Source organism: Enhydra lutris, unplaced genomic scaffold (assembly GCF_002288905.1).
Source record: "Enhydra lutris kenyoni isolate GAN:26980312 unplaced genomic scaffold, ASM228890v2 scaffoldscaffold25, whole genome shotgun sequence".
NCBI lineage: Eukaryota > Metazoa > Chordata > Mammalia > Carnivora > Mustelidae > Enhydra > Enhydra lutris.
Window position 1 is genome coordinate 10,144,990 of NW_019154109.1, and position 19,691 is coordinate 10,164,680.

The following is a 19,691-nucleotide window of genomic DNA, read 5'->3' on the forward strand; positions in this document are numbered from 1 at the left end:
ATCGGGCTCTCTGCTCAGTGGAGAGCCTGCTTCCTCCTCTCTCTCTGCCTGCCTCTCTGACTACTTGTGATCTCTGTCAAATAAATAAATAAAATCTTAAAAAAAAAAAAGAAAGAAACATTTATCTTATTTATAAAATGAGAATGGTTACTATCCTTCACTAAGTTTTTAAAATTAATATAAAAACAAATTGAAGTATGCAAGCCTTAGTCAAAAATGATTTATTAAGAACATGTTTAATCTATGCCCTCAAATGTCCTTTCACTGGTGCTTAAAATTCTAAGGGTAGAGATTTAGTTCCTACTAGCAAATTAAAAAAAAAAAAAAGAACAACAAAGAAACTTAGTGCTGGGCATTGTATTAATTTCTAGAGGTCCTAAATTAAAAGACTTGGTTTCCTGCTCTCAATGAGCCAATGTCTAATGAGGGGAGATGGAAAAGGATCTCAATAATGCCAATGGCACGTGATACAGGCTATGATAGGATTTTGCAAATAATGTTACATTGTCACAGCTTGGGCACATTTTCTTGAGGTCATGGAAAAAATACCTCATAGGAAGTGTTACTTGAAACAAATCTTGAGACCCATATTGTTAGCCAGGGGAAAAATAGACTATGCTTCATTTTTAGAAAATAAATTCATTCAGAATATTTAGAGTTCATAGTAAGGGTATAGATATAGTAGAAGAAGAATTTGGGGAAGTAAGTGCTGTATTTTTATCCAGAACATGAAGGACATTTTAAAATATAGAGGAATTTGAATTTTTGTTCTGAAGATAACGGGAACTGGTAAAGAATTTTAAATAAGAGCACCACAGATTCAGAATTGTACTTTTGGAAAATTCACTTATAATGCATTGTGGGAAATGGAGACTCCTCAATTAGAAATCATTGTTAGGTGATAAAGTACTAACCTAACACAGTCATAGCAGACTTGACAAGGAGGGGAAAATAAATTCTATTTTGGTGTAGAAAAATTATACATAAGTAAAAAAAAGAAGAGCTACTTGGTATACCTCCTGGGCTTCTGGCTTAAGAAACTAGGTAATTATGAGTGCCTTTTAAGGACAGAGAATAGAGGACAAGTTTATTATGGGGAAAAATACAGTTATTTTTACATATGGTGCATATGGGACACTCAAATATAAGTAGAAGCTGAATATATAAGACAAATATAAAAATAAAAGCCTGAGAATAAGATATTGATTGATTTGAAATAAATTAGCATATTTCTGTGTGTTGTATGTAGAATAAATTTCCCAGAGAAAGGAGTTAGAGTGAGGAAACATGACTATGGGCAAAATTCTTGGTTTCACTTGCCACTTAGTACTGGACAAATAAAAGAACAAAAGAATTGCCACAGAGTTTAGAAAAATCGCTGAAGAAGATGATTTTTCTTGGCTATGAAGGAGAAACTGGGAGTCATCAACAAATGTATACTAAGTATCAAACATGCAACATCGATTCCAACAGATACTCAGTTGAATACCAGAGATAACATACAGAACAAGAATGTCAATGTCTGTCCTCAAAGATCTTAAGCCTAGGGGAAAATGAAGTTAATTATATAAGCAATTAAAATACAAGATAAGGGGGTGCTTGTGTGGCTCAGTGGTTAAGCCTCTGCCTTCCGCCCAGGTCCAGATCTCAGGGTCCTGGGATTGAGCCCCGCATAGGGCTCTCTGCTTGGTGGAGAGCCTACTTCCCCATCTCTCTCTGCCTGCCTCTCTGCCTACTTGTGATCTCTCTCTCTGTCAAATAAATAAAATCTTTAAAAAAAAATAAAATACTGGGATGCCTGGGTGGCTCAGTGGGTTAAAGCCTCTGCCTTCGGCTCAGGTTATGATCCCAGGGTCCTGGGATCGAGCCCCACATCGGACTCTCTGCTCAGCAGGGAGCCTGCTTCCTCCTCTCTCTCTGCCTGCTTCTCTGTGATCTCTGTCAAATAAATAAATAAAATCTTTTAAAAAAATACAGGATAAGTTATAAAATGAAAGACACATACACTTCTGTAGGAGGAACACTAGAGAAGATGCTAGTCTACGTTTGGGGAATCAGAAAAAGCTTCTTAGAGGAAGCAATGCATAAATGAAAGCCATATATAAAGAAAAAGTAGAAGTCAGGTGTGATGCAATGGCAAGGATGCTGTGACAAGGAATACAGAAGGAAGGACCTCTCAGAAAGCTTGGAGGTCTGGGAGAGCACAAGATAATGGAAGCCAACTAAAGCAGTTTAAATATAACTAGAGAATAGAGTGTGGTAGAATAGGGTCATTAGTAAAGGTAAGAAAGAAGGCTGGGAAATTAAGAAACAAAAGTACTGACCATATCATTTTCTTCAAACTCTCTCCTGTTTACTTTCCCAATGGCTAATTATGGAGGAAGTACCTGTGGCCCAGGCTGTGAATTAAAATTTGGTCCCAAGGAGAGCATGTACTTCTCTCAAACTTAGGTAAAAGGAAGGAGGAGGTTCCCAACCACATTCTTCTATTTATTACCTACATGATAATGGAAATATTACCTAACTTCTTTGAACTTTGATTTCATTATTAAAAAAAAATGGTGGCTATTTTAGTACTGTGTATTTTAGAATAGAATTCTGATGGGAAAATGTTAATTTAAAAAAAATGTATATGTCAAGGTGAGATTGCTGCTAGGAATTCTCTCCAAGAGAGAGACTAATTTGTATATTCCATATTAAGAAAAATAATAATGGCTAAGCTTTTCCATGAAAGAAAACATTTACTGTGTTCTCTTGTCTTATTCCCTTTACTTCTGTTCCACTAGAAAAGATGACAGTACTTCTGATTTATCACATTTTTAATTGGTCTCCTTGGTGACATGTTCCATATGTTTATTATTCATTTAGTGAAGCTTCTCTCTGAATTGAAGACAATACTTGAATGCTAATTTTTCTACTTTTTAATCTTTCATATGAGTTTTCTTTTCAAAGACATAGCTACTATCAAGAATCTCCTTTTATCATTTCAGAAACTTCTGTGCCTATTTTTCACACTTGTTTGCAGAATTGTTTGGAAAGATTTCTGTGTAACAAATAAGCGTGAGATCAACACCTTTAACCTGGGAAAAAGAATTAAATCACGTGGTTGTTCTTATGCATTTGAAACCATTGTAGGAAGGTCAAACAATTCCTTGAATATACATTCTGTTTAGTTTTGTGTCAAACTTAGTTTTGTCTCAAAACTGCTGCAGCCTAGGGACGCCTGGGTGGCTCAGTTGGTTGAACATCCAATTCTTGATTTTGGCTCAGGTAATGATCTTGTGGGTCGTGGGTTTGAGCCCTGCGTCGTGTCCTGAGTCAGGTTCTGCTTTTGGCAGGGAATGTGCTAGAGATTTTCTCCCTCCCTCTCCCACGAGTGTGCATTCACTCTTTCTCTATCTCTCTCAAAATAAATAAATAAAACTTAAAAAAAAAAAAGAAAGAAACCAACTACAACCTAGTGTCATATATCAATTTGACTTAGTTTTCTTACAAGTATTCATTCATTGATTTTATTTTTATTATAGCAGTCTTTTTGAGTAATATTATATAAAATACATGCTTGAAACATTGTACCTTTAGAGTAGTTCTAATTTTTAACGCCTTTGGATTTTCTGGACATATTATAGACCGTAGAAAAAGTGGTAATTCGTATTACGTGTAACTAAAAAACAGCCAGTGCTTACAAATTCAAGCATAAACAAAGAATATGGACTGATATTCTTATGATATTTTAGATAAAATCTCAGCTTCTGTCACTTAGAAGTAATTTTTTTTGTTTTTGTTTTGTTTTGTTTTGTTTTAGTTTTATACCCTTAGTTTATATAAATTCAGATACTTCAAAATGGTTGTTGATGTTTTGATTAGAAATTATGCAGTATGGTGTATATATGAAAATGTTTAAAATTAAACTGTATTTGTACCATCCCATATATCTTCCAACCAAGATACCAACTGCTATCTTTAACTGCTAGAGACCTTCTAGTGATTTGTCCAGTCTGGAAAACTCTAACACCATAATTTCCTCAGCTAATGACACTTGGCACTAATCACACAGGCATTGCCCCAATGCTGGAGACTGTTGAACTTTTTTTTTCTTTTAAAGATATATTTATTTATTCTAGAGAGAGAGAGCATGAGCAGAAGGGGCAGAGGGAGAGGATGAGAAAGAATCTTAAGCAGACTCCCAGTTGAGGGCAAAGCCTGACATGGGGCTTGATCTCATGACCTTGAGATCACAACCTGAGCTCAAACCAAGACCTGTACCACCCAGGCACCCCATTATACTTTCTGAATTCAAATGCTAAGCATGATTGGATTTGCCTTCCAAAAGAGCTTTGATATCTCTGATCCTCACGCACTAATCTCCCTTCCATCTTCACAGCATGGAAAGCTCAGGCAGATGGACTGCCCTATCATTCACAGTCATCTAGCCAGGTACACTGGAGGAATGCAAAGTTATTTCTTAAAGACCCAAAGCTCACTGTAAAAGATGGCACTTTAATAAGTGCAAAAGCCATAGACTAGCACACTTGGTTAAAAAGAAGCGAATGTATTTATATGTCATGTTGAATTGGGCAAGACCTACACAGGGAACACTGTAGAGTCCAGATCAAACTGGAGTTATCATTTCCGGCACAAGGGTGAAGAGTAACACACTATCCTTAGTGAGGAGGAAGAGAAGATTTGTAATTCATTGTGTGCTCAGGTTCTTATTTCAAAGTATGAATGCAGTTATCAAGAAAGTATTTTATTATCTTTATGAAATTTTACAAAAAGAATCGATGTAGCTATTTTTACATGTCTATTTGCTGTCAAGTCATCTGGAATACAAAATACACAAATCCAGGGAGGTGGTCCCTGTTCAAGGTCTAGATGAGGTTAGAGTCTAGATGAAGCCAACTATATTACATTTGCACTTTGCTCATGATTTATATGAAAAAATGAACAAATACTAGGTGGAAATTTTAAATTTTAAAGCTACCCAACAATAAAAAGAACTTTTTAATATTTTGCTATGCCCACTGCTAGAATTATACAAGCAAAGACTATTAACCATGTTTCCGGAATAACACATAAGGGTCTTCCGCATTAGGGGAAAGAATCTTTTCTAGTCTAAGAATCTAGGTTGGCTTTTATGTTGTTATGCTGTGGATTTTCTTTTCCTTAAAGATTTTCTTTTCTTTTATTCTTTTTTTTTTTTTTAAGATTGTGTTTATTTATTTGACAGAGAGAGAGAGAGAGAGAGAGATCACAAGTAGGCAGAGAGAGAGGCAGAAGAGAGGAAGGGAAGCAGGCTCCCCGCTGAGCAGAGAGCCCGATGTGGGGCTCGATCCCAGGACCCTGGATCATGACCTGAGCCGAAGGCAGAGGCTTTAACCCACTGAGCCACCCAGGTGCCCCAGATTTTCTTTTATTCTTTAATCTGAATGCATATGGAGTAAATTATTGGGGTAATAAAAAGGGGAAGGGAGATATAATTTGCCTCCAAATGATAGTCCTTATCAATAAGAGAGGAAATTAACAGAGTGATTTGACTTCCAAAAACTGTTGTAATTCTTGGATAATGTAGAGAGTTTATAGAGGCAATAGGTAGATGGACCAAGATACTATAATAAATTTGTGAAATGGAACATACATTGAGAGATAAAAAAGAAGGTATGAATAGAAAAAACCTGTCCATAACCGAACTGAGAATGTCTTTGGAACTTATGGAAACAGATTGTAGGTACCTGAAATAGAGTGACGAAATGATAACTATAATCTTTAGAGGATCAGAAATATGACACAGGTTATGATTCTGACAAATTAATTTTTTGAAAAAAAATTAATCTTATTTTTTAGTATTTCGTTGGTGGGCTTCAGATATTTTTCTATCAAAAAAATTTACATGCCACATCTTGATTAAGTCTTTTAGGAATGCCCTTTCCTACTTGCTAAATTTGGAAGATTATATAACTTGCATGAAGATTAATATTTATAATTATTTAAGCTGTCACTATGTGGCTTTCGTTGGTCCAATGAAAGATTCTTAAATGACTTTATTAAGAGATAGAAAATAGCTTTCCCATGTGTTCTGAGCTCTTTAGTATGCCCTACAAACTGCCTCATCTTTATGACAAGGTGTTTATTAAGAAAGAAAGTTATGTAAAAGATATCCTTCATTCAGTGAGAAAGATGACTTTGTTGATATGTACCAGGCAATGGTGAAGCAAATTAAAATTGAGTGATTCCCTGGATTTATAGTTAAGTCTCATATTTTATGAGCTTTTTAAAAACTGATTTTAGTGTAAATTATCCCAGAAATACTGCAGAGAAAATGTTTAGAAGCATAACAGCTATATATAGTAAAACCCTAATAGAAAATTATTAAACTATTAAAGCATTGGGTGTTAGCTCCAGGCCCAACTCCAAAATTAAGGCTCCACATTTCCTAACGTGTTCTAAGACAAAATGCAAATTGTAATACAGTCTTCTACTCCATATTAAAAGTATATAAACTGGGGCACCTGGGTGGCTCAGTGGGTTAAAGCCTCTGCCTTCGGCTCAGGTCAGGTCAGGTCAGGGGAGCGTGCTTCCTCCCCTCTCTCTGCCTGCCTCTATGTCTACTTGTGATCTCTGTCTGTCAAATAAATAAATAAAATCTTTAAAAAAAAAAAAAGTATATAAACCACAATAACTGATCTTGAATAATATGTGTCTAACAAAAGAAGTATCCAGAAGAAATTCTTGTTGGGTTTTACTGTTCAAAATGATCATTTTACCCTAAGTACAATTAAATAGTATTCTGATAAATTAATGTGCCATATTGGTTCAAATTCAGACAGATGTTAAAATATTATGTAACAAATAACAAATATGAAATATGGAGTGATCAACTGAATGGAGACTTTGACATTTTGTTCAACCACTCTTGTCTGTCAATATAAATTTCAAAATCACATATCACATTTGCAAATTACTCCATCTTTCAAGCTTATAATTTCTTTGGGTCCTCTCACATAAATTAACAAATAGTTAAAATATGCTGGGTTTTTCCTATATATCCATTTATATTGGTTTTAGTGTCCACTAAAATACAAAGAAATAATCATGCAGTTATATTTTATGTTTTCTTTTAATTACTCTCTTGTATATTACATCATATAGCTACATAAATATTATAATGTATTTAATATTTATAAATATATAGAGCATATATTTAAATATTACATTTACTTAAAATTTTTTGGACATTTAATGTTATAGGCCACAAAATAGATACATAACAGTAATCCAGATAGAAAAGTTACCTGATTGGGAGCCTGGGTGCCTCAGTCAGTTGAGCATCTGCCTTCAGCTCAGGTCATGATCCTGGGGTCCTGGGATCAAGCCCCACTTCGGGCTCTCTGCTCAGCTCAGAATCTGCTTTTCCCTCTCCCTCTGCTGCTACCATCCTCCCCGCCCCATGCTCTCTCTAGCTCTCTCAAGTAAACAAAATCTTAAAAGAAAATAAAGAAAGAAGACAAGTTACCTGGCCTCAGATAACTTTAGACTCTGTCAAGACTTTTGTCACCAAACAAGTCTGGCATCAGTTCAGATAGAATTCTCTGAGTATTAGTGTCACCTACCATGCAACACAATTCACTGGCATAGGGACAGCATCATATAACTCATAGTCCCTTCCTTTGTTCAAAATGACATATTTATGTGGATTCTAAATGAATTCTCTAACAAACGAATGCAAGCAGTAAATTGAATTAAGTGAAACATGCTATTTTTCTACCCAATTATAGTTCTTAAAGCTCTGAAAGAGAAACATCTGTTTGAACCAGTTAAAGAGCAGGTTGCTGACTGAGAACAGCGGGAGGACCTGCAGTTAATCATCTGTACTCCTACAAGGAGACCGCTCACCAACGTGAATGACTAAGGAGGGCTTCCTGCGGGATAAGGCACTGCGCAGTCTCCACATGAAAAAGCAGTAAAAGTCACAGCAGGGAGAAATGGGAATTGGCACTTGAACAAAAGGAGGAGGAGTTTTTAACAGTTACATTGGTAGCTCAAAGGTTTGCATCAGCACTTGGTTTAAAAACATGGGATAAAGCCTGGTGTACGATAAGGCATTAGTCTTAAATAGAGCAAATAAATTAGTGAATTTGCTGTATCTTAACAAGGTGTTAACTTGAATAAACAGCATGTTGAATAAACCTTCTGCTTAATTTGTGTACATGCAGCAGAGAAGGAAGCCAAAGGACGCAGGTTGGAAACAGATGGAGGCAAACAAGAAGTGGAGCAGAGATTATATTTTTTATTTTCTATAGTAGAAATCATCTGCTCAAAAATCAGGTTTTACCTTACTCTTCAATATTAATGATAAATATAAACATTTGTGATTTCTGAATTGTAAACACGAATTTTAAAAATAACACTGAAGAAAATCTCAATACATCTCTCTCTTTTGTCTTTTTTGTTCTATGTGGTATATTTCTAGTGCGGAGATTCTATACTTTTCCTTCTTCCTTTTCTTCCTCATTAACTTATTCCTTCTTCCCTCCCTCCCTTCCTGTCTTCTTTTCTTTTCTCTTCTTGTCTTTGCTTTTCTATTTCCCTTCCCTTCCTTTCCTTCTAAATTCACCAGAAAGGAATTTTTACAACCTTTTCAAGAAATAGTCTTTGTTGAGAGGGGTTCTTTTTTTATCATCATCATAAATCATCAATATTCCTTTCAATTTTTTCCATCATTTATATTTCCAAAGCAGAACCACGTCTTATGGATTCTCTTTTACAGCTTTTTTCTCCATCTTAATATTTCAGCTCTAGAAATCAGCATGAACTAATTTTACCAGAACTTATTACATCAATATTTTCCACAAATTTTAGCCAAAGAAATTATCACATAAATAGAAGCAGAAGCATATGTTACCACATGAACCACAAATGGAAGCACTGATTGAAATACATTTTATTTTTGATTAAGAAGTAATGGAATCTTTAAAGAGTGACAGATGAACATTTTGAAATTCCCCAATAATGTATCTTTATAAATGTCTCCAAATCTGATTTGCGCTTCTGATTATTGTGGTGGAATCGGAGTCTACTTATGATATTAAATTTGTATGTCTCCAGAAAATCATTTCAACTGCCCCCAAAGACTGCGGGAGTTAATGGAATTTGGGTGTTCTATACCAACCCGTTTACCAAGTGATCAATAAGCTGCAGTTTTGAGTCAGGTCCTGACTAAAAGAAATCTCTGCAATGGTTCCAGGCTGCTGTGTAATAACTTGCTTTGACCCCAGACCATGTGGCCCAGGACATCTGATGGCGCATGAAGTGTTGGGGCAGGTAGAGATGCTGATAGGGGTCTTGCACAGACCAAAATGGGTCATTCACTATACAAACCATTAGAATTTGGAGCAACACCTTGTGGATAACTATTCTCTTGAGAAGCAGCTCTTGGCCTGCTACTGGCCTTTAGGAGAGACTGAAAAGTTGACCGTGAACCACCAAGTTACCATACAATATGATCTGCCTATTATGAATTGGGCATTGTCTGACCCACTAACCCATTAAAACTGGCAATGCATGGAATCGCTCCATCATCAAATGGAAGTGGTGGGTATGACATGGGGCCCCGGAAGCACAAGTAAGATGCACATGGAAATGGCTCAAGTGCCCGTGCATGGTCCCTACTCCTGCTACATTAGCTTCTGGTTCCCAGTGAACATCTAGCATCTCATAGGAAGTTTCCTTCAGTTAGTTGAATGAAAACCAACCAAACAAACAAAACCCCAACAACAACAACAAAGAACACTCAGGTTTAGTTAATCCATGGTCCTGTACCATATTCAAGTACCTCTCAAAAGAGGACAGTGCAGCACTATATCCCCACTTTGGGGTAGCCCTGTAGAACAGTGAAGTGAATCTTCTCAGGTGTAGAACTTGAAAAGTGCATCTGATGTTCATTTTGTTTGGAAAGAGAAATAGCCAGAAGTATAGGTCTGTATTGATACATGGCATGGCCAGCTTTTCATCCAGTCATGCTGGATGACTGAGGTCTTAAAATGAATGAGACTGAAAAACTGGTGACATACGGAATCATGTGGAGATACCTCTTTGAACAGAAACATATTCTGAACATAGTTGTGTCTCAAGCAAAGACTCACCAATATGTAACTTCAATAAAAGAAGATTTGAATACTCACCTTGATAGGAAGACATGTGCTATGGACACCAGTCAACCTCTTCTCCTAGACACTGCTGTCCTTGACCATTAGGCTTAGGAAAAAAGTGGTTATATTGAGAGAGAGAGAGATGTAGGTTTGCATGGGCTTAGCAGTATGAACTTCCAGTTACCAAGGCGTACTAGTAGCAGGCACTGCTGAGTGTCCAATCTGCCACAAGACTACCTTCTGCATAATATAGAATGCCTTATCTATACGATGCTCTTCCCCACAGCATCATTCTTGACCAAGGGATTTACTGCAGAGCAAATGAAATGTGGCACTGGGTCCATTTCAAGGAGTTAACAAGTGTAATCTTGATTTTCCTTATAGAACAACTGAAAGAATGGTGGAATGGCCTTATGAAGCCTTAGCTATGATGCCAGCAATACCTTTCAGGGTTCTGGTGATATCTTCAGGATGCTTTATATGCTCAGCTTTCATGTGTAGTGAGATTTCTTCCATAGAGTTCATGGGTAAGGAAATCAAGGGAGAAAAATGGAGGAGGCTTCTCCATCATTACTGCACATAATCCACAAACTTGTTTGCTTTTCATTTTGATGACTTTGAGTCTTGTGGGTCTCAAGATTCGAGTTCCAAAGAGAGTAATGCTTTGACAAGTAACATGACAATGATGAGATTGAACTAGAAGTGGAGACTTTGACCTGGTCAGATTAGTCTCCTGAATTAACAGAAAAAGAATAAGGATTCTGCGTTAATTGGAGTGATTTTTCTATCAAGGCGAAATTAGGTTGACTCAACAATGTGGAAAATGGAGTGTATGCATAGAATGCAGGAGATTCTCAAGTGCCCCTGATAGTCTCAGGTCTATCTTAACCCAGTTCAGGCTGGACATCTAATGGCCCAGATCCTTTAGGAATGGAATTTTGGGTAACCTTACCAGGCAAGAAACTATGACCAATAGAAATGCCTGCATGGATTATTAATGCTAATTAATATTAATGTTAATATTAATATTAATATTAATTGTTATACATACCAGCTAGGACCATGTGATCACTTGGAGAATCATGGGCTATAATAGTTATGTTTTTTCCTTATTTTGATATGAAATTTTTTATGTATACATACACACATCACACAATTTTTTTTGTTTTCTCCCTTTTCTGATCCTCTAATATTATAAAATAAGATGCATTAATAGTAGTTAATTTCACATCTCCCTATTTAAGTTATAGGATATCAGTGAGGGGGGGATGAGTCAAGAACTAGAAAAGTGATATCACCAAGAGACAGAAAAGGAACTTTGTATCCTTTTTGTGGAAAGGGTTAATCTGCTTTTAGTTGTATTAGGGACAGTTGTACCATGTTAGGTGGAAGCATGATTTTGCCAGTTTCCATTTTGGAGATCAGTGTAGTTTGAGAGATATGTATATGTTCTGAGCTGACAAGGGGTGAACTGTGGTAGCTTTGTGATGTGTCCACTTGGCTAAGCTTAACTACATTTTCCAGAATTTTCTGTGTGTTTCTGGATATGGTGAAACACAACAGAATGTCTTATGGGAGATTGGAGGGGGGTGGGAAATGAGGCAGTGGCCATTCTGTATCTCACACGTGTTGTCATTCATCTGTTGGCTTATCCCATCTGTCAGAGTCAGTGGCCAGGTCTCCAGGTGCCCCAGCTTCCACTGGATCTCCCTTCAATGTCTACTCTTGGACCAATGAGGGAATTTATTTCCATGTTGAAAGGACTTGGCTTCTGCAGGACAACCACACAATTAAGGTCAGAGGCCCTAGGAATTGACATAGGGTTAGACTGTTCTTGTGGCCTCCACCCTTTGTTTATGGGTTCCTGATTGTTGTTGCTGTACTTTATATACATCTTCTTTCCCTCACTGCCTATTTTGTAACTCCCCAGCTCCACCATCAGACACAGATCCTAGGGATTTGACTTTATGGGATTGTCTGGGTAAGACTGGTTCTTTATGTCTGATATTGGAGCTAAGAGTCCACAAGACAGGCAGTCAGGGAGAGAAGATGGTATATAATCTCTTAGTGGTTTCACCTCATTGGTTGAACCCACACTGAAATATTTCTTTTGGATTCTGGAAATGAATACTTTCTTCTTAGAAATACAGAAGGAGCAAACATGGTGTCACTAATCAATCCTTAATTTTCCCCAACATCCAGAAATACATCATGTTTTTTTCTCTGAAAAATCAAGAGTTGCATAAGACCCTAAATATTGCTAATCTTTCTCTGTTAGCAATAATTAATAGAAAAAAAGGCGATAAAATTCAGGAATCAGGAGAAAAACAAACAGCTCAGAAAATCCACACATATACACACAAAAATGTTAGCTTCTGAAAAAGTCAGTGATGACTAGGACATGGCAATTTTTCTCTTCAAAACTGTGATAATTTCCCACCACAGAGAGGTGCTCTCACCCTTGGTTCTCCAATACTTGCAAACCACTATAGTCCTTAAAGGTTGCACAGAAAATTTTCAAACATAATATTAAACATAAGGCATTTTCATTTAAAAATTGCTATATGCCATAGCATGAAAACAGATAATTCTGCAGTCTTTATAAAACAACAGTTTGCCTGTGATTAAGTCATCCTCCCCCTCCCCTTGAGCCATCATGTCAAAGGAACAGTAAACCCCTCATATGTTAAGTTTTTGATGTATTATGTTTTAAATTAATACTTTATGTGCACACCATAAGTGAGGTTTTGACATTATCTTGGCATATTGTATATGTACAAAATTTTGTACACATTTTTCCTAAGCTACTTAAAACATTGTAATTTTTACTTATTTAATGTTAAATAATATCACCCTTTGTAAGCTGCTGGTGATTTTCCCTGAGAGGGCAGCTGTTTACAGGAAAGACTTTTCTTCTTTTATTTGGCTATTTTATAATGGAGGGAATATGGCATTGTGGTCAGGCATTAGGCTTCAGAGAGAACTATGAATTTAAAGCCTTGCTCTCTTCTGTGCCCCTCCTACGACCAACGGCATGCCTCAACATCTTTGTGCCTTATTTTTCCCATTGGTAAAATTGAGGAGATAACAAAATATCTACTTCCAATAGTTGTGCAGCTTAAATAAGCTAATTCATGTAAAGTCCTTTAAATAGTGCCTGGCATATGGTAAATGCTCAATAAATGTTACCCATTATGATATTATCTCTGGCTTGCTAATAAACTGTGAAAACATACAGATCCAAAGGACAAGATTTATAATTAACAACAGAAAAAAGAGGAAAGATTTTAGCCAATAAAGGTAAAATAGTGTGTCTTTTAATTATAGGCCTCTACACAGAGATATTGATAAAATAATAAAAGTCAGGCCAATAGATGCACATAACTGTTTTATAACTAGCGGTTAGGTGGTTAACTCTACAGAACTTGGAAATGAAATTGTAAAGTAGGACACATTTCCTTCTGCAGTTTCTCCAGATTCCCTGTGAATTTGTACTGGGCCCATAGATATATCCAAGCACTATTTGGCAAAACATTACTTTTCAAAAAGTGGGGACAGCACATAATTACCTCTGCATGATATTTCTTTGGTAATTGCAGATAAATTGATAAAAATATCTTGACTACGAGGCAAGCAGAGTATTGATTGCAATTTACTAGGCTATAAGAAAAAGTGATTTTTCTCTCAAGTTTTAATACAAGTACTTTCTTGTTTTACTTTATGGCCAATACAAGCCTCCTATCAGCAGCTCAAAGTCTTCATGGAAAAATCTCATGATTACAAATCCTCAAGATTGACTCTCTCTATTTTTTGCAAGTATTTACCTGTGTGTTATTTTCCTGTTGAGCAATTTCTAAAAATTACATTTCCTATAGCTGAAAGTTTTATTAGTTCATTCAATCAATATATTTCTTAAGTTCAGTATCTTCAGAACTCCCTAACTATATTTTTTTCAAAAAGGAAAGCAGGGAGGTCACTGATCTTTCTTCCTTCTTCAACATATTTTAACTACTTACATTCACACACACACACACACACACACACATAAACACACTTCATATGTTACAAATTCATTCCAGTTCTGTTTTCATTTCTTGTTTATTTTTACTTTTGTTGACATGCAGTGTCTTTTAAGGAAACTTAATTAACTCTTTATTCTGAAGGGAAGCTAGACTCTATAGTAATTTTAATTGAAGATGAAATATTTGGGCACTATATTGACTTTTGTCTAATTATTTATATGTTTCATTTCTTCCATGAATTGATCTCCAAGGAAACTGTGTGCCTGTAGAGTTCATTTGTTACTGATAGTTATCCTGCCTACAGCAGCATATAGTCCATTTAGCTCTGGTTATAACTTGGTTCACCTAACCAAAAATATGCTTCTCCACTGACTATGGCATTTTGAATTCATCACAGGTTAATCAGCATTATCAAAGTGAGAAAGTACAGTGAGATTCAGTTAATTTATTGAGAGCAGTAGAGATTTTTTAAATGATACCAGTAGTGACATTGGTTTATGACAATGTTCCGTTGGCATTTGACAGCTCCGACATGTTACCTCTGGCAAACAGTTCTTTAGCTCTTGGGAAGTAGTGTGAACACCAGAGCATCATAGCTGGTCACTCGTGACCCTTCACAGACACCCATTCCTCATCTAGAATGCAGTGGTGGCTCTTAGCTCCATAGGGTATCAGGTCACCCTAGGTAGTTCTATGTATGCGAACAGAAACTGGGGACAGTAAAAACAAATTTTGATTTATCCACGATCATGCAGCTAGTATCGTATTTCATGAATGATTTATTTATTCCAAAATTAGTTGAAAGATTTTCTATAAATGTATTGGCACATTTAAAAACTCTTGGAGAAATATACATGATAAATGAGCATAATAAAGTTAAATAGCAAAAGTTTAGAGCTGCAGCAAGCGGAAAAGTTAATTAATAATGTATAGAAATTATGACATTAGTTGAACTTCTGCCCAATCAAAATCCTTTCTTCAGTTATACTTTTTCTGGAATATATTTCTTTTAGCCAAAAGCACTTAGAGATTGTTACAGAAGAACTATATCCCAGAGAAAACCTATATGTAATAGATCACTAGTGGCAGGCATATTGATTGACATTATTTAGCCAATCAGTTGATACATTATTTAAATTCTGAAATTTTGAACAACTACAGATGCAGTGTCCTAAAACATATGAAGCAACATGGTATCTTCCGTTGCCCTCATTTACCTTATCTTTCTTTCTTTTTCCTACTCTTATTGGAAAAGGATTAACTCAGTAGTTATGCTGTGAAAGACTGAGTAATAAAAAAAATAAAATAAAAAGTTTGTTTCAAAGATGTTCCACTCTGAAGAATCTGAATGAAGCAATTATTCCTACAGAGATTTCTTAAAAGCATTTTTTATTCTCTTCTGCCCAGAATTGAGCCAGGGATGATCCTCTCTGGGGCTCCACTCTGGCAGCATTCTGTTAAGATGAAGTCAGGCCGCCCATGACACGGCGGGAGGGAAAAATGTAAAGGCAGCTAACGAAAAACATGAGCTCCAGACATGCATTTGAAACTGACTCTTCACGGACCAAAGGGCAGGTCAGATATGGGACTTTCATGACTAAGGTCCATAATGATATGGCATTCTTTCAACTCAGTAAGACTCTAGAACAGTCCCTTTCCTCATGTAAAACTGTGGTGGGGGAAAACTCCCTTCAAAACTTCTGGTAGCATCGGGGATGTAAATACAATGACTGTTTTCAGGACATGACCTCCAAGTTTCCTGCTAGACACAGGTCACCACTGCCACAACCTTGGTCCTGGATGCAGAGAGCAGATGGTTCAGAAGCACCCTGCTGTGGCTAGAGCTCTGACCCAGATACCTTGTATTTAAGGCAACCTTTCTCCTTAGCCATTCGGGTGATAGGATGGGATCACCAAGTATCTGATGCTTCTTCTCTCTTCATTGTGGCCTCTATGAATTTTTGTACATTCCATCTGAAAGGTGTTCCAATGCTGAGAGGGACTTTTTGTGGTGCTGCCTCATGGAGCTTGAGCATTTAACTCTGTTCCTGAGCTCTTCATGCTCTTTGTCTGTAGAAATTTGGAACAGGAATCATACTCAAAGAATGAGACTCATTGAGTAGAAATATAAAGGAACCTTATTTTTATCCTCCTCTGTCCATCCCACCCCTTGCCGTGAGATCCATTTTGCCTTCGTTTCTCTCGGGTGAAAGTAGGGCATATCCTGTACCTGTCCTCGTCACTTTTAGATAATGAAAATCCTCAAGTAACTCCCAGTTTTCCACACACATTCTCAGCTTGGTGATTATTTTGTTCAACCCAGTGTATTAATTTAAACATTATGAACTTCACTTAAAATTGAGATACCCCTCCTCATCAAGGAATACATGTTTGATCCATGATGAGTGTTGTTGTCTGGCATGGAAGTTCGTACCTGATTGGTTATGAGGTACATGCCTGGTGGCTGTTTAAATCTGACTCTTTCTCTCATGGTGTGTGAGGAGAGTTTCACCTGTGGTTCCCTTGAGGAGAACCAAGAGCAATTTATTCTGGCTGGTTACTTTGGGCCATTGATTACATCTTGCCCTATGCAAATGGTCTGTTTTCAGGAATACATATAGAACTTCAGGTTTATGTTGTGAGTTATTTATTTAAAAGTAATTCAGTACCCTGGATATGAATTTATGTAATTTGTATTTGTGTTATACCCTGTAGGTACTTGGTCAACACTTGAAATACTTTAATCGGGAATACTCCAGGGATAGTGTATTAGCATTTGAAAATTGAGAACTTTTTCTATTTCTACTGAGAGAAATAAGGAATCCATATAATTTATAAGTTCAGGAGGTAGACTTCATTTAAAAACTGTTGAACTATCATTATCTCCATTGGTATTAGATGATTTATAAATCAGCATAGGGGAATTTAGAAAAATATATAGTTGTTGAATGTTGAATGCATAGTTATTGATATATGTTTATTGGCTAGTAAACTTGTACAGGCATTTGACCTTGGGAGCTCTAGGAAGCTCCCAGACTAACATCTTCCCAAGTAGAAGTCTTGATCTAGGTCTGTATTCAGTCCGATGTACCACCATCTTATGAGGGAATTTGTTGTCTTACAAAATGAGAATGTACTAGATGTAGAAGTGAGTGTTGTGGGGCACCTGGGTGGCTCAGTGGGTTAAGTCTCTGCCATCGGTTCAGGTTATGATCTCAGGGTCCTGGGATCAAGCTCCACATCGGGCTCTCTGCTTAGCAGGGAGCCTGATGCCCCCCCTCCCTCTGCCTGCCTCCCTGCCTACTTGTGATCTTTCTCTCTCTGTCAAATAAATAAAATCTTTTTAAAAAAGAACTGAATATTGCTACAGTAATAGGTGACATGACTGTCTAGAGTCTGTTTGTAAATGGCTCTTTTTGAGTGTGGTAGAATTTAGTATCAGCCTTGTTTTCATTGTAACATATCACTTGGCTGTGAGACTTTCAGAAAGAATACTTCTAGTGTTCATGTACCTCTAATCATTTGAAGTCTCTGGTCTTAAAACTGACAGTGTGAAGAAACTGGGTATTGCCAGTTCTCAAGAGAAGGCCAGTTTCAACTAAGACATCTCTATCCTTGATTTGCTCTGATAACAGCCAGTGATCCAGTCTATTGTTCTTTAGGATGAGATGAGTCAGACAAGGATACACTGTGCTCTTCAAGCTCAAGGGAGGGGAGCCATATTAGATTATCTGGGTGGTCTTTGTAGACCCTCTATCTTTTCACATTGTTTGAAGTAGGAAGTGCTTCCCACTCTTCCCTTTGGGATTGTGATTAGAGATCACAGCACATAAAAAACTCTCTAAAAGTCTTTTTTTAATCTCTAAATCCTGACACTTTTATTGTCTTTATGTAGTCAAGAAGCTTACGATTAAAAATGAACAACAACAGAACAATCTTGCTTTCTATTGTATTTTAAATAGTGGGCTCATAATTCAATTTGGAATATGGAAAGAGTTTGCGACTACTGTGTTCGAGTCTCAGCCTAAACTGAGATGGAAATTGAGAACTGAGATAGTTGAATTTTGATACCATACTATGCATAATAAAATATAACCACTAAAGAGTAATATATTCAGATAAGCAACTAGTTTTATATTTTATCACATAACCTGTAGTGAAACAATAGTTTTCAGGCTACCACTGGACCATTTACTATAGTAAAACAGTGATTTCTTTTTTTTTATGTTCTGTTAGCCAATGTATAGTACATCATTAGTTTTTGATGTGGTGTTCAATGATTCATATAACACCCAGTGCTCATCACAACATGCTCTCCTTAATACCCATCACCCAGCTACCCTAACCCCCAACTCCTCCCTTCTATAACCCTCAGATTGTTTCCCAGAGTTCACAGTCTCCCATGGTTTTGTCTCCCTCTCTGATTTCTTCCCATTCAGTTGATTTAATCTAGTAAACCAATTGATTATGCCAAAGTATAACTGGAAAAAATAAATTACTCTTTTTTTAAAGATTTTTTTAAAATTTTGTTTATTTATTTAACAGACAGAGATCACAAGTAGCAGAGAGGCAGGCAGAGAGAGAGAGCAGGGAAGCAGGCTCTCTGCTGAGCAGAAAGCCCGATGTGGGGCTCGATCTCAGGACGCTGAGATCATGAACTGAGCCAAAGGCAGCACACTAAGCCACCCGGGCACCCCAATAAATTACCCTTATAAACACAAAATAAATGTGTCTAAAAAAGTATTTCAATATTTTTTCACATTTTTTAATTGTTTTACGTTAATCACCATTCTTAATTAGTTTTTTTTTAAGATTTTATTTATTTATTTGACCAATAGAGATCACAAGCAGGCAGAGAGGCAGGCAGAGAGAGAGAGAGCAAGGAGGAAGCAGGCTCCCCACTGAGCAGAGAGCCCTATGAGGGGCTTGATCCCAGGACCCTGGGATCACGACCTGAGCCAAAGGCGGAGACTTTAACCCACTGAGCCACCCAGGCACCCCCATCATTAGTTTTTGATGTAGTGTTCCAAGATCCATTATTTACATGTAACACCCAGTGCTCCATGCAATATGTGCCCTCCTTAATACCTGTCACCAGGCTCATCCATCTCCCCATGCCCCTACCCTCTAAAACCCTCAGTTTGTTTTTTGGAGTTCACAGTCTCTCATGGTTCATCTCTCGCTCTGATTTCTATCTCCTTCACTTTTCCTTTCCTTCTCCTAATGTCCTCCATGTTATTCCTTATGTTTCACAAGTAAGTGAAACCATATGATAATTAGAACGGATAAAGAAGATATGGTCCATATATACAATGGACTATTACTCAGCCATCAGAAAGGATGAATACCCAACTTTTGCATCAACATGGATGGGAATGGAGGAGATTATGCTGAGTGAAATAAGTCAAGCAAAGAAAGTATTTCATTATTGAGGAGACCGGAGAGATACTAAAGCTAGTTCAAAGAACATTTGAAGATTTGTTATAGGTATTTTAAAATAGTAGAAAAAGAAATATTAAAA